Here is a 15,080-nt window from a genome sequence, read left to right on the forward strand (position 1 = left end):
GGTTTTCGAGCAAAATTGCTGTACTAGGTGCTACCTCTTCCGTGGTATGCTCTGCTGGTACTAAACATTCGAAAACTGGTAGTTTTTGAAGCAGTTTTCCGGTGGTTTTCGAGCAAAATTGCTGTACTACCTCTTCCGTGGTATGCTCTCCTGGTACTAAACATTCGAAAACTTGTAGGTTTTGAAGCAGTTTTCCGGTGGTTGTCGAGCAAAATTGCTGTACTAGGTGCTACCTCTTCCGTGGTATGCTCTCCTGGTACTAAACATTCGAAAACTGGTAGTTTATGAAACAGTTTTCCGGTGGTTTTCGAGCAAAATTGCTGTACTAGGCGCTACCTCTTCCGTGGTATGCTCTCCTGGTACTAAACATTCGAAAACTGGTAGGATTTGAAGCAGTTTTTCGGTGGTTTTCGAGCAAAATTGCTGTACTAGGCGCTACCTCTTCCGTGGTATGCTCTCCTGGTACTAAACATTCGAAAACTGGTAGTTTTCGAAGCAGTTTTTCGGTGGTTTTCGAGCAAAATTGCTGTACTAGGCGCTACTTCTTCCGTGGTATGCTCTCCTGGTACTAAACATTCGAAAACTGGTAGGTTTTGAAGCAGTTTTTCGGTGGTTTTCGAGCAAAATTGCTGTACTAGGTGCTACCTCTTCCGTGGTATGCTCTCCTGGTACTAAACATTCGAAAACTGGTAGTTTATGAAACAGTTTTTCGGTGGTTTTCGAGCAAAATTGCTGTACTAGGCGCTACTTCTTCCGTGGTATGCTCTCCTGGTACTAAACATTCGAAAACTGGTAGGTTTTGAAGCAGTTTTTCGGTGGTTTTCGAGCAAAATTGCTGTACTAGGTGCTACCTCTTCCGTGGTATGCTCTCCTGGTACTAAACATTCGAAAACTGGTAGTTTTCGAAGCAGTTTTCCGGTGGTTTTCGAGCAAAATTGCTGTACTAGGCGCTACCTCTTCCGTGGTATGCTCTCCTGGTACTAAACATTCGAAAACTGGTAGTTTTCGAAGCAGTTTTTCAGTGGTTTTCGAGCAAAATTGCTGTACTAGGCGCTACTTCTTCCGTGGTATGCTCTCCTGGTACTAAACATTCGAAAACTGGTAGTTTTTGAAGCAGTTTTCCGGTGGTTTTCGAGCAAAATTGCTGTACTAGGCGCTACCTCTTCCGTGGTATGCTCTCCTGGTACTAAACATTCGAAAACTGGTAGTTTTCGAAGCAGTTTTTCGGTGGTTTTCGAGCAAAATTGCTATACGAGGTGCTACCTCTTCCGTGGTATGCTCTCCTGGTACTAAACATTCGAAAACTGGTAGGTTTTGAAGCAGTTTTTCGGTGGTTTTCGAGCAAAATTGCTGTACTAGGTGCTACCTCTTCCGTGGTATGCTCTCCTGGTACTAAACATTCGAAAACTGGTAGTTTATGAAACAGTTTTTCGGTGGTTTTCGAGCAAAATTGCTGTACTAGGTGCTACTTCTTCCGTGGTATGCTCTCCTGGTACTAAACATTCGAAAACTGGTAGGTTTTGAAGCAGTTTTTCGGTGGTTTTCGAGCAAAATTGCTGTACTAGGTGCTACCTCTTCCGTGGTATGCTCTCCTGGTACTAAACATTCGAAAACTGGTAGTTTATGAAACAGTTTTTCGGTGGTTTTCGAGCAAAATTGCTGTACTAGGCGCTACTTCTTCCGTGGTATGCTCTCCTGGTACTAAACATTCGAAAACTGGTAGGTTTTGAAGCAGTTTTTCGGTGGTTTTCGAGCAAAATTGCTGTACTAGGCGCTACTTCTTCCGTGGTATGCTCTCCTGGTACTAAACATTCGAAAACTGGTAGTTTATGAAACAGTTTTTCGGTGGTTTTCGAAAAAAATTGCTGTACTAGGCGCTACTTCTTCCGTGGTATGCTCTCCTGGTACTAAACATTCGAAAACTGGTAGGTTTTGAAGCAGTTTTTCGGTGGTTTTCGAGCAAAATTGCTGTACTAGGCACTACCTCTTCCGTGGTATGCTCTCCTGGTACTAAACATTCGAAAACTGGTAGTTTTCGAAGCAGTTTTCCGGTGGTTTTCGAGCAAAATTGCTGTACTAGGTGCTACCTCTTCCGTGGTATGCTCTCCTGGTACTAAACATTCGAAAACTTGTAGGTTTTGAAGCAGTTTTCCGGTGGTTGTCGAGCAAAATTGCTGTACTAGGTGCTACCTCTTCCGTGGTATGCTCTCCTGGTACTAAACATTCGAAAACTGGTAGTTTATGAAACAGTTTTCCGGTGGTTATCGAGCAAAATTGCTGTATTGTGCGCTACCTCTTCCGTGGTATGCTCTCCTGGTACTAAACATTCGAAAATTGGTAGCTTTTGAAGCAGTTTTCCGGTGGTTTTCGAGCAAAATTGCTGTACTAGGTGCTACCTCTTTCGTGGTATGCTCTCCTGGTACTAAATATTCGAAAACTGGCAGTTTTTGAAGCAGTTTTCTGGTGGTTGTCGGGCAAAATGCTGTACTAGGCGCTATCTCTTCCGTGGTATGCTCTCCTGGTACTAAACATTCGAAAACTGGTAGTTTTTGAAACAGTTTTCCGGTGGTTTTCGAGCAAAATTGCTGTACTAGGCGCTACCTCTTCCGTGGTATGCTCTCCTGGTACTAAACATTTGAAAACTGGTAGGTTTTGAAGCAGTTTTTCGGTGGTTTTCGAGCAAAATTGCTGTACTAGGTGCTACCTCTTCCGTGGTATGCTCTCCTGGTACTAAACATTCGAAAACTGGTAGGTTTTGAAGCAGTTTTCCGGTGGTTTTCGATCAAAATTGCTGTATTGTGCGCTACCTTTTCCGTGGTATGCTCTCCTGGTACTAAACATTCGAAAACTGGTAGCTTTTGAAGCAGTTTTCCGGTGGTTTTCGAGCAAAATTGCTGTACTAGGCGCTACCTCTTCCGTGGTATGCTCTCCTGGTACTAAACATTCGAAAACTGGTAGTTTTTGAAACAGTTTTCCGGTGGTTTTCGAGCAGAATTGCTGTACTAGGTGCTACCTCTTCCGTGGTATGCTCTCCTGGTACTCAACATTCGAAAACTGGTAGTTTTTGAAGCAGTTTTCCGGTGGTTTTCGAGCAAAATTGCTGTACTAGGCGCTACCTCTTCCGTGGTATGCTCTCCTGGTACTAAACATTCGAAAACTGGTAGTTTATGAAACAGTTTTTCGGTGGTTTTCGAGCAAAATTGCTGTACTAGGCGCTACCTCTTCCGTGGTATGCTCTCCTGGTACTAAACATTTGAAAACTGGTAGGTTTTGAAGCAGTTTTTCGGTGGTTTTCGAGCAAAATTGCTGTACTAGGTGCTACCTCTTCCGTGGTATGCTCTCCTGGTACTAAACATTCGAAAACTGGTAGTTTTTGAAGCAGTTTTCCGGTGGTTTTCGATCAAAATTGCTGTACTAGGTGCTACCTCTTTCGTGGTATGCTCTCCTGGTACTCAACATTCGAAAACTGATAGGTTTTGAAGCATTTTGTCGGTGGTTTTCGAGCAAAATTGCTGTACTAGGTGCTACCTCTTCCGTGGTATGCTCTCCTGGTACTAAACATTCGAAAACTGGTAGTTTTCGAAGCAGTTTTCCGGTGGTTTTCGAGCAAAATTGCTGTACTAGGCGCTACTTCTTCCGTGGTATGCTCTCCTGGTACTAAACATTCGAAAACTGATAGTTTTTGAAGCAGTTTTTCGGTGGTTTTCGAGCAAAATTGCTGTACTAGATGCTGCCTCTTCCGTGGTATGCTCTCCTTGTACTATTCATTTGGAAATTCTTGTGCAAATTCGTGCATACTTTAAATTTACAGAGTTGAAATTTTTCCGCATTTAATTTATCAAATAGAAACAATTGTTGTCAGTGGAGGATCAATGCCCTTGGAGGCCCAGGGCGGAAATATAGTTGGGGCCTCTAATTTTAAAAACGATGCAGGATGGTAGGGGGACATTGAGGGGACTTGAAATGAGACAAGGCCAAAAGCGCAGTAAGAAGGGGTATACTCCGCCTACCGTTTGATCCGCCGCTGGGCCGCCCCTATTCATCTTCTTCAAATGGTCCGCCAGGGCCATCACCATCTTCGAATACAATATCGGAACCGGCTATATCACCATCAACACCAGTTACCATCGTATCTGTACTCTTCTAAATGGAGCTACAATCATACGTGGTGGAATTTACAAGTACAGCATCCAAGGAACACTGTGCAATCGAATTGGTTCGATCGCCGTGCTTCCGGGATATTCGCCAAGCAACACTCAGGTATACTTCTTCCATCTTAACTTAACTTAACAAAACACTCAAGCACCAGCATTTGGTGGTGAACTTAATCGCTATTGTTTATCCTGCAGCGGGTATTTATCACACACAATCTCCTAACACGGATGTTCAGTCATACGTATGAACGCATGTCTGTTCGCGATGAACTGCGCCTTTGCCTCCTTTCACGTAAACCAGGTATTGACCAGCGCCGAAACAACGCACCGACTGCAGGTAAGATGGGTCATGTGTGTTTGTGACGATATCACCGGTAGCACGGAATATATACGGGAGATTGTGCTGCAACATCGTGCTGCAGGATCCTTAAGGCCAGTGTATGAGACCAACCAGATGATGCGTCCACTACAGTACCCGATCCTGTTTCTACGGGGTGAAGCCGGTTGGACTCATGGAAGACAGCTGAAACAATCGAGCACGGGGACAAACACAGATAGTGGTGCCGTCATCAATGAGAATGATCCCCAGATGGAGCCGAATGCACAGGAAAATTCATCCAATCAAATTACTCCACGTAAATATGCCGTGTATATATTGCATATCCTGGCGGGAGATCGCTCATTCTCTGATGCATTGTGAGGGGTAGTCACCTGTCATACATTTTGCAATACAGAATGAGCGAGTTACTAAGTTGTGAATTTCGATTTTGATTTGAAAGACTACCTCTATAATCATTCGCTCACGTCGATGCTTTAGGCGATGAACAAAAATTAACGGTTGATTTCTGCGGTGAGCTTCTATATACTGAACTACTTCAACAATTGATTATGTTTTATAGCATTCTTTGATCCATTAGGTGCAGGGCCACGAGAGTTGACAAAATGCTGACAAATCTGTCCAATGACCAAATCAGCTGGTCAACTACGAAAACCACTATACCATAGCCACGCACACAATTTTTTTCAGATTTCCGATACCAGGAGAGCATGTTTTTCAAGTGGTGACATCTGAAGCTTGGGAAAAATATGCCCATCACTATTGCTATTGCATACTATCAAACACGTGAGATCGCCAATGCAAGTAGGGTGGATGAAATGGGAAGTATCTCTCATCTCTCTCGCTCAAACTTTCCATCGACTGGTACGAAATTCCGTAAAAACCCAGCTGTTTTCAGATTTCCGATACCAGGAGAGCATGTTTTTCAAGAGCTGACATCTTCTTTCCCCTCTCCCCCTTCCCCTTTCATCGCTCACTTCCCGGCGCTTCCCGATAGTTGCAAATCCCAAGTGCAAGTGAGATGGATGAAATGGGAAACACATCTCTCTCGCTCAAACTTCCCATCGACTGGTACGAAATGCCATACAAAACCAACTGTTTTGAGATTTCCGATACCAGGAGAGCATGTTTTTCAAGAGGTGACATCTTCTTTCCCCCTCTCCCCCCTTCTCCCTTCATCGATCACTTAACGGCGCTTCCCCATGATAGTTGCAAATCCCAAGTGCAACTGAGATGGACGAAATGAGAAGTATCCCTTATCTCTCTCGCTCAAACTTTCCATTGACTGGTACGAAATTCCATACTAAACCAGCTGTTTGCAGATTTCCCATACCAGGAGAGTAAGTTTTTCAAGAGGTGACACCTGGTACTAGCCGAGCAAGATGGCGGTAGATGGCGCGGAACTTTTTAAGCAATTCCATGTTATTTAGCCGTCGATTAGCCGTCGATTAGCCTTCGAATAGCCGTCTATAAGTCGTCTATAAGCCGTCGATAAGCCGTCAATAAGCCGTCAATAAGCTGTCAATTAGCCGTCAAATAGCCATCTATTAACCGTCAGTTAGCCGTCAATTGGCCGTCAATAAGCCGTCGATTAGCCGTCGATTGACCATCAATAAGCCGTCAATTAGCCGTCATCTCCCCCTCGTGTCACCTACCACCTCGTTTCACCACCCCTTCGAGTCACCACCCTCCACGTGTCACCTCGCTCCCCGTGTCACCTCCCCCTCCCACGTGTCACCAACCACCTCCCACATGTAACCTACCCCTCCCACGGGTCTCCACTCACCTCCCACGGGTCACCACTCAACACCCACAGGTCAACAACCACCTCCCACGGGTTACCACCCACCTCCCACGGGTCACCACTCACCTCCCACGGGTTACCACCCACCTCCCACGGGTCACCACCCACCTCCAATGGGTCACCATCCACCTCCCATGGGTCACCACCCACCTCCCACGAGTCACCACCCACCTCTCACGGGCTACCACCCACCTCCCTCGGGCCTCCACCCACCTCCCACGGGTTACCACCCACCTCCCACGGGTCACCACCCACCTCCCACGGGCCACCACTCATTTCCCACGGGTCACAAACCACCTCCCACGGGTCACCACCCACCTCCCACAGGCCACCACCCACTTCCCACGGGTCACCACCCACCTCCCACGGGTCACAAACCACCTCCCACGGGTCACCACTCACCTCCCACGGGTCACCACCCATCTCACATGAGTCACCACCCACTTCCCACGGGCCACCACCCACCTCCCTCGGGCCTCCACCCACCTCCCACGGGTCACCACTCACCTCCCACGGGTCACCACCCACCTCCCACGGGCCACCACTCATTTCCCACGGGTCACAAACCACCTCCCACGGGTCACCACCCACCTCCCACAGGCCACCACCCACTTCCCACGGGCCACCACCCACCTCCCAAGGGTCACAAACCACCTCCCACGGGTCACCACCCACCTCCCACGGGTCACCATCCGCCTCTTGTCCGCCATCTTGTTCATCAACTTGTCCGCCATCTTGTCCGCCATCTTGGCCGCCATCTTGGCCGCCATCTTGGTCCGCCATCTTGTGTCCGCCATCTTGTCCGCCATTTTGTCCGCCATCTTGTCCGCCATCTTGGCCGCCATCTTGGTCCGCCATCTTGTCCGCCATCTTGTCCGCCATCTTGGCCGCCATCTTGGCCGCCATCTTGTCCGCCATCTTGGCCGCCATCTTGTCCGCCATCTTGTTCGCCATCTTGGTCCGCCATCTTGGCCGCCATCTTGGTCCGCCATCTTGTCCGCCATCTTGTCCGCCATCTTGTCCACCATCTTGGCCGCCATCTTGGTCCGCCATCTTGGTCCGCCATCTTGGCCGCCATCTTGGTCCGCCATCTTGGTCCGCCATCTTGTCCGCCATCTTGGCCGCCATCTTGGCCGCCATCTTGGTCCGCCATCTTGTCCGCCATTTTGTCCGCCATTTTGGTCCGCCATCTTGGTCCGCCATCTTGTCCGCCATCTTGTCTGCCATCTTTTCCGCCATCTTGGCCGCCATCTTGGCCACCATCTTGTCCGCCATCTTGTCCGCCATCTTGGTCCGCCATCTTGGCCGCCATCTTGGCCGCCATCTTGGCCGCCATCTTGGTCCGCCATCTTGGTCCGCCATCTTGTCCGCCATCTTGTCCGCCATCTTGTCCGCCATTTTGTCCGCCATCTTGGTCCGCCATCTTGGTCCGCCATCTTGACCGCCATCTTGGCCGCCATCTTGTCCGCCATCTTGGCCGCCATCTTGGCTGCCATCTTGTCCGCCATCTTGGCCGCCATCTTGGCCGCCATCTTGGCCGCCATCTTGTCCGCCATCTTGTCCGCCATCTTGGCCGCCATCTTGTCCGCCATCTTTTCCGCCATCTGGTCCGCCATCTTGGTCCACCATCTTGTCCGCCATCTTGTCCGCCATCTTGGCCGCCATTTTGTCCGCCATCTTGTCCGCCATCTTGGTCCGCCATCTTGGCCGCCATCTTGGCCGCCATCTTGTCCGCCATCTTGGCCGCCATCTTGTCCGCCATCTTGTCCGCCATCTTGTCCGCCATCTCGGCCGCCATCTTGGCCGCCATCTTGGCCGCCATCTTGTCCGCCATTTTGTCCGCCATTTTGGTCCGCCATCTTGGTCCGCCATCTTGTCCGCCATCTTGGCCGCCATCTTGTCCGCCATCTTGGCCGCCATCTTGGTCCGCCATCTTGTCCGCCATTTTGTCCGCCATCTTGTCCGCCATCTTGTCCGCCATCTTGTCCGCCATCTTGGCCACCATCTTGGTCCGCCATCTTGTCCGCCATCTTGTCCGCCATCTTGTCCGCCATCTTGTCCGCCATCTTGTCCGCCATCTCGGCCGCCATCTTGGCCGCCATCTTGGCCGCCATCTTGGCCGCCATCTTGTCCGCCATCTTGTCCGCCATCTTGGTCCGCCATCTTGGCCGCCATCTTGGCCGCCATCTTGGCCGCCATATTGTCCACCATATTGTCCGCCATCTTGGCCGCCATCTTGGCCGCCATCTTGGCCGCCATCTTGGCCGCCATCTTGCCCGCCATCTTGGCCGCCATCTTGGCCGCCATCTTGCCCGCCATCTTGGCCGCCATCTTGTCCGCCATCTTGGTCCGCCATCATGTCCGCCATCTTGGCCGCCATCTTGGTCCGCCATCTTGTCCGCCATTTTGTCCGCCATTTTGGTCCGCCATCTTGGTCCGCCATCTTGTCCGCCATCTTGGCCGCCATCTTGGCCGCCATCTTGGCCGCCATCTTGGCCGCCATCTTGGCCGCCATCTTGGCCGCCATCTTGGACCGCCATCTTGGCCGCCATCTTGGCCGCCATCTTGGCCGCCATTTTGTGTCCGCCATCTTGGCCGCCATCTTTGCCGCCATCTTGTCCGCCATCTTGGTCCGCCATCTTGGCCGCCATTTTGTCCGCCATCTTGGCCGCCATTTTGTCCGCCTTCTTGGCCGCCATCTTTGTCCGCCATCTTGGCCGCCATCTTGGCCGCCATCCTGTCCGCCATCTTGGCCGCCATCTTGTCCGCCATCTTGGTCCGCCATTTTGTCCGCCATCTTGGTCCGCCATCTTGGTCCGCCATCTTGTCCGCCATCTTGTCCGCCATCTTGTCCGCCATCTTGGCCGCCATCTCGTCCGCCATATTGTCCGCCATCTTGTCCGCCATCTTGGCCGCCATCTTGGCTGCCATCTTGTCCGCCATCTTGGCCGCCACCTTGGCCGCCATCTTGGCCGCCATCTTGTCCGCCATCTTGTCCGCCTTCTTGGCCCGCCATCTTTGTCCGCCATCTTGGTCCGCCATCTTGTACGCCATCTTGGCCGCCATCTTGTCCGCCATCTTGGTCCGCCATCTTGTCCGCCATCTTGGTCCGCCATTTTGTCCGCCATCTTGGCCGCCATCTTGGACGCCATCTTGTACGCCATCTTGGCCGCCATCTTGTCCGCCATCTTGGCCGCCATCTTGTCCGCCATCTTGGCTGCCATCTTGGCCGCCATCTTGGCCGCCATCTTGGCCGCCATCTTGCCGCCATCTTGTCCGCCATCTTGGTCCGCCATCTTGGCCGCCATCTTGTCCGCCATCTTGGACGCCATCTTGTCCGCCATCTTGGCCGACATCTTGTCCGCCATCTTGGCCGCCATCTTGGCCGCCATCTTGGCCGCCATCTTGGACGCCATCTTGGACGCCATCTTTTCCGCCATCTTGGCCGCCATCTTGTCCGCCATCTTGGCTGCCATCTTGTCCGCCATCTTGGCCGCCATCTTGGCCGCCATCTTGTCCGCCATCTTGTCCGCCATCTTGTCCGCCATCGTGGTCCGCCATCTTGGCCGCCATCTTGGCCGCCATCTTGTCCGCCATCTTGTCCGCCATCTTGGTCCGCCATCTTGGCCGCCATCTTGGCCGCCATCTTGGTCCGCCATCTTGGCCGCCATCTTGGCCGCCATATTGTCCACCATCTTGTCCGCCATCTTGGCCGCCATCTTGGCCGCCATCTTGGCCGCCATCTTGGCCGCCATCTTGGCCGCCGTCTTGGCCGCCATCTTGTCCGCCATCTTGTCCGCCATCTTGGTCCGCCATCTTGGCCGCCATCTTGGCCGCCATCTTGGTCCGCCATCTTGGCCGCCATCTTGGCCGCCATCTTGGCCGCCATCTTGGCCGCCATCTTGGCCGCCATCTTGGCCGCCATCTTGTCCGCCATCGTGGTCCGCCATCTTGTCCGCCATCTTGGCCGCCATCTTGGCCGCCATTTTGTCCGCCATCTTGGCCGCCATCTTGGCCGCCATCTTGTCCGCCATCTTGTCCGCCATCTTGTCCGCCATCTTGTCTGCCATCTTGGCCGCCATCTTGGTCCGCCATCTTGTCCGCCATCTTGGCCGCCATTTTGTCCGCCATCTTGGTCCGCCATCTTGTCCGCCATCTTGGTCCGCAATCTTGTCTGCCATCTTGGCCGCCATCTTGGTCCGCCATCTTGGCCGCCATCTTGGTCCGCCATCTTGTCCGCCATCTTGGCCGCCATCTTGTCCGCCATCTTGGCCGCCATCTTGGTCCGCCATCTTGTCCGCCATCTTGGCCGCCATTTTGTCCGCCATCTTGGCCGCCATCTTTGTCCGCCATCTTGGTCCACCATCTTGTCCGCCATCTTGTCCGCCATCTTGGCCGCCATCTTGGCCGCCATCTTGTCCGCCATCTTGGCCGCCATCTTGTCCGCCATCTTGGCCGCCATCATGTCCGCCATCTTGTCCGCCATTTTGGCCGCCATCTTGGCCGCCATCTTGGTCCGCCATCTTGGCCGCCATCTTGGCCGCCATCTTGGCCGCCATCTTGGCCGCCATCTTGGCCGCCATATTGTCCACCATATTGTCCACCATCTTGTCCGCCATCTTGGCCGCCATCTTTTCCGCCATCTTGGCCGCCATCTTTGATGGGAAGGGGGGGAGGGGGATGGAAGATGTTACCTCTTGAACTACATGCTCTCCTGGTATCGGAAATCTGAAAACAGCTGGTTTGTATGAAAAGTTAGTGTATAAACATTGCATACGTTACGGCGGAAAATTTTTTGAAAAGTTAGTGTTTAAACATTGCATACCTTACGGCGGAAAATTGGTTGCAAAGTTAGTGTATTAACATTGCATACCTTACGGCGCAGTACCAGGAGCTACCTCTTCCGTGCATGCTCTCCTGGTATTATACATTCAAAAACTGGTAGTTTTCGAAGAAATTTTTCACGACCAACGGGAAAGTTAGTGTTTAAACATTGCATAACTTTCGGCTGTTTTTGAGCTAAATTGCTGCATAATTTTACTCGACCAACGGGAAAGTTAGTGTTTAAATATTGCATACCTTTCGGCGCTTTTCGACCAAAATTGCTGTACAAGGTGACCTCTTCCGTGGATGCTTTCCTGGTATCGGAAATCGGAAAACAGCTGGTTAAGAATGGAATTTCGTACCAACCGACGGAAAGCTTGAGCGCGATGAAGGATGCTTTCCGTTTTATTGATATTACTTATTAGCGATCGTTCTAACGTGTTTGATAGTATGCAATAGCAATTGTGATGGGCAAATTTATTCCACGCTGCAGGTTATTTCACCTGCAGCGCAAATTTATTCCACCTCTTGAAAAACATGCTCTCCTGGTATCGGAAATCTGAAAACAATTGTGTGCGCGTCAACGGTATAGTGGTTTTCCCGTTTGACCAGTTGATTTGGTCATTGGACAAATTTGTCAACTCTCGTGGCCCTGCTCATATTAATGTGAATTTCGATCGTTTGCTTGATTTTCGCGTATGAAGTTTGATGCTCCAATTTTAGGTCGGTTGTCCGTGCGTCAAGAAATCCAAGAATTTCTGGGCCGATCTCTTCGCTCATTGTGAAGACACTTGCGATCATTTCGTCACATTTACACTTGCACATTTACATCAGTATGAAACACACTACGTGCTCCTCAGGCACAATTTATAGTCTAGCCAATAGTCAGTCAACAGATAGTCAGCCAATAGTCAGTCAGATAGTCAGTAGCCAATTATGGGTAGCTATCGCGAACGAAGTTAACTACTAGTCGATAAAAATATCAACCCTTATAATGACAGTTATGGCGGATTGGTATCGCAACGCAGCAAATTTGTCAACCCTTAAAACGGTGAAGAAAACTGCCATGACTACCATACAAATCGTGGGGAAAAAATCAAGTAGTAGTTAAAAAAGTCTTTAATTTGTATCGCGAACGAGCTAAACTAATTATTTCAACCCATATATTTACCTACTGCCTCGATGCAGTAGTTATACGGTACCAAGCCCGTGTTATGTGAAGATTTAAGAGCTTACTTCACGGGAAATGTAATGCAATGTAATGGGAAATGTATAGTTAAAAAGGAAAAGTACAAACTTATAAAAAAAAATTAAAAATTTTCATTAATTTATTTTTTTATTCTGGTAGAACAGACTTTCTTTTTTTATCTTCCTATTTGTTGTCTGTTTTTCCTAACCAATTTCTTTCCTCTTCTAAACTAAACGTATTCTGTTAGGCCGTCTCCACATGAGCCGCGGCCGCCGCTGTACCGCGGAAAACGCGTATAACTTTCGTTGCCAATACAGAACATCTGCTCGGCCCGGCTCATCTCGGTCCGTGTCGGTTGTCAAATCTTCCGTGACTGCTGTTCCGCAGAGTTGTCCATCTTAAACAAAGCCGCGTTTTTCGCGGTACCGCGGCGACCGCGGCCCATCTGGAGTCGGCCTTACCTTGATTTGACCACGTCCATATGAAAAACATATTACACTAACGTTTACGAATAACTTATTTCCCTAGAAAAGGGACGATTAGAGCCGGACCGCCTGCATACGGAAAATCTCACTCCTATTGTTTACAACTTTTTAGAAAAAATAAAATAGAAGAACTAGCCTAGTCGTGAAATGGGAAAGGTGGAAGGAATGTGCTGCCAGTTGCTGCATCACGCAAAACAATTCTTCGTTAGCCGACGATATGAAGACAAACCATAGATTTTGACGAGAAACGTTCGCGATACCATTTCTAGTAGATAAATATAATGGTGGATAAAACCAAGCAGGTGGATAAATTTTAAAGACTTGCTTCGCGATAGGTACTATAGGGATACAACACCACAAAGCACTCACTAATTTTTCTCAAACAAACTGAGTTTTCAATGCAAAAAAACGAGACCGCTTTCAGCACGCACGACAATGTTTTAGCAAGACTACTATGATAGGTTCTTCACTGAATACATCGTTTTTATATCAATGCATACCTGATTACTTCAAGTATTTTTTTTTCATGTTCTTTTTTTAATTTAGATCAACGATTTCGCGGTGATGATCTTCAACCGTATGGATTTCGAATTGGAAATTTTAAAACAATTTCAGTCTAACAACGATGCAAATGTTACCGAGATTACAACAATGTAGTTTGAACAGTATTCTACACGGGGATATGATGAAGTGTTTGGACAGTTTGGGATGGGTGGACATAAGCTGAACCTACAATCCAGCTTCGAATAAGTAATAATCAAGAAAGACAGAAATGGCATTCCAAGAACCATGAGGTATGAAATATCAAACGGAAAAGGGAGTTCTAATGATTGCAATATGATGTTATTCATATTCTATGACAATGCTAGCTATGTCGTAGTATACTGACAGATTGTGTCGGTTATAACATCAATACCGGCTTGCAAACTTGCAGAAATTGTGACAATCGAAATACTAAACACAATACTCCACCACAATACTGTTCCGGAACACGCAGGCAGGACATTCCGTTTGAAGTATTCGAATACATGAATACGTTGAAGTAAAAGGAAACATTCAAGTTTGAGCACGTGAACCACCCATGCAACACCGGGCCTATTTGTAGCGGCACCGATCTTCACAAGACAGGATCAAGGTAAATCTCACCTGGACCCAATCTCCGTATGCAGGAATGACTATTCGGCTACGGACAAATAAAATCAAAAAAGCTAGAAATGGTATGCCTAGACCTCCTGAAGATATCATGCCGATAAAGAAGAAGGAGTTTGAGTACACTGCATGATGCTCTTGCGTAGCCGTGTAACCGGGCCGATATAGCTAGTTAAATTAAATGAAACAATAAAAGCACTTTAGGACATACCCCAGAATCGACGCCAATTGAAATTATTCTTCTCTTAACCTTTTGGACGATGGACTGGCCATTCACTTGTTCAGCTCATTTTGTAGCTTTTGCACAATCACAAAATAATTTGGTGTTAATAAAACAGTTTTAGATATACGGCCTGGCCGTTCCAGCGATAATAAAAAAAAAACAGTTTTAATAGAATTTATACGAATCGAGTCATTATATATCTGAAGTGGTTGCTGTTGATATTATTTTGCGCCTAACAACAACGGCACTTTAGAAATTGGAATCAAACTTCAAACCATCGTACTCACCCAGAATGTAAACGATGGCTACATTTAATTCTTACCTTCAGCCCTCCACCGGTCGGGGCCTCACATCAATCCAAGCCAAACAAGAATCCTGCTCCGCTCTAGGCAAAACCGTGTGTCGAGTTTTATCGATAAGCATCGCTGTGTTGGTGGATTGGTCACCTGTTTTAGAGGTTTCGCTTCCCCGACGGCTGGCCTTTCGGTTCAATCGATTCGCAATTTTTGCGGTTTAAGCGCCGGCATTGGATCAAAAGCTGAAGGGAAGGTTGAAGGGAGCCAGAGTTCGATTGGTTCCATGCTCAGTTGTTTTCCAATTATTCGGGCAAGCCGAACGTGGCCACGGGGCATAACTGCAACGAGGTTGAGCCAAAGTTAAGTGAAGTTCACCACCGGAGAGCACGTGCTGGCCGGTGCTGGTTGGATTAACGGCCGTTCAGTTGTGGTTTGTGTTGTTCCGTTTTAAAGCAGGCCTTGGATAATGGGTGCTTTGATCAAAGTTGTGATCGAGTGATGAGGTGCATTAAAGTCGATAGATAAAGATACGTAAGTGGATGATGTTGGAACATGGAGTGTGAACATTCCTGATAATAAAGCTGGATGACATTATTATGAATGTTTTTAAATCGGTTTT

Source organism: Anopheles moucheti, chromosome 3 (assembly GCF_943734755.1).
Source record: "Anopheles moucheti chromosome 3, idAnoMoucSN_F20_07, whole genome shotgun sequence".
Lineage (NCBI taxonomy): Eukaryota > Metazoa > Arthropoda > Insecta > Diptera > Culicidae > Anopheles > Anopheles moucheti.